Here is a 1884-nt window from a genome sequence, read left to right on the forward strand (position 1 = left end):
AACTCCTGCCCACCTAGCAGTTCGAAAGCACATCAAAGTGCAAGTAGATAAATAGGGACCACTCCGGCGGGAAGGTAAACAGCGTTTCTGTGCGCTGCTCTGGTTCACCAGAAGCAGCTTTGTCATGCTGGCCACATGACCTGGAAGCTGTCTGCGGACAAACGCTGGCTCCCTCGGCCTATAGAGCAAGATGAGCGCCGCAACCGCAGAGTCGGACACGACTGGACCTGATGGTCAGGGGCCCCCTTACCTTTTAACCATATATCATGGGACGTGGGTGGCGCTGTGCATTAAACCACAGAGCCTAGGGCTTGCCAATCAGAAGGCTGGTGGTTTGAACTCCCGTGATGGGGTGAGCTCCCATTGCTCAGTCCCAGCTCCTGCCCACCTAGCAGTTAAAAGCACATCAAAGTGCAAGTAGATAAATAGGTACCACTCCAGCGGGAAGGTAAACGGCGTTTCCGTGTGCTGCTCTGGTTCGCCAGAAGCGGCTTTGTCATGCTAGTCACATGACCTGAAAGCTGTATGCCAGCTCCCTAGGCCAATAACATAGATCACGCTGAAGTTCTTTTCATTCTGCTTGAATTTTCATCCAGGTGAATAATTGGGTGTAGTCTCAAACCTGGCTAACTCACTGCTAATCTGTGATTCCAAATGATTTATGAATAAGCTAAATATCACCAGTACCAGATACACTGTTTGCTTCCCTCCACAATGAGAACTGCATGCCATCCTCTGTTTTCCTTTATTTAACCACTAATAGATCCACATGAGGCCCCCGTACTCTTATCTCATGATGTTTAATCAATGGGACCAACTTTGTGGAGAGAGACTGTTAATTTTTATTTATTTTTTAGAAATCCAAAATATAGCACCTTTCAGATCACTGCCATATATTTGTGGACATTCTAAAAAAGTTCTAAAAAGTTGGTGTGGCACATCAGCACTGTGTGTGTGTGTGTGTTAAAGAGGGAATTAACACAATTGTCATTGTTCAGAACCAACTAAATAATGCATTTTCGATGACTGAAAACAAAGCTGTGTACTGTATAAGATTGCACTCTTATGGTGCAATCGTATGTGTGTCTACTCCAAAATAAGTCCTACTTTAAATGTCTATAGGATTGCCTTTTTAGACTCCTGAATTGGGAGAGCACTTACTACCTGCTTTCTTATCCAATGCTCTTTGGAAGTGGACCACATATTAACGTCAAATTGAAGATTTTTGCAATCACCGATTTTCAAAAAAAAAAATTGCAGCTGGCTTCAGGAAGGGCATTCTACAGGTTGTTGTATGCCATATGCTCTCGTCCAGAAGATATAGAAAGTATTGGACCTTTTTGGGGTGTGTGTGGAGCTGGAATAACATCCCACCACCTTTATATAGGGCAATCCCCTCTCTTCTCCCTAATCTATGCTGCGCGGGGCCTGTCTCTAGAGAGGGCTCTTCTCTCTTCCCAACCCGCTCCTGCCGCGTCGTCCTGCTGTCACTTAAAGTCGTTTTTCTGCCATTCGCCCCCTTCACCAGGATGCGAGACGGAGGAAGAAACTCCCTGTCAAACTTCAGCAATAGGCTCGGGGGTTGCTGTCAGCTGCTTGTGCTTGAATGGAACTGCGGGGGGGGGAATCCCCCTGCCGTACCCCCGAACATATTGGACACTCCTATCAGGACACTGAAGGAGGATTGGGGGAAGAGTTTTGACAGGATGGGAAGGACTGCGCTGGCTTCCACAACCTGCGCTTCCGCCGCCGCTGCCACCTTCCCCTCATCAACCAGCCCGCCCGGCTAAGCAGGCAGCCTCGCCTCCCTCCCTCTCCGGCCGGCTCCAGCCCCAGTCCCGGCCGGGCTGCCATTGGCTTAGCGGCCCCATCCGGGCACTTAGC

This window comes from Zootoca vivipara, chromosome 11 (assembly GCF_963506605.1).
Source record: "Zootoca vivipara chromosome 11, rZooViv1.1, whole genome shotgun sequence".
Lineage (NCBI taxonomy): Eukaryota > Metazoa > Chordata > Lepidosauria > Squamata > Lacertidae > Zootoca > Zootoca vivipara.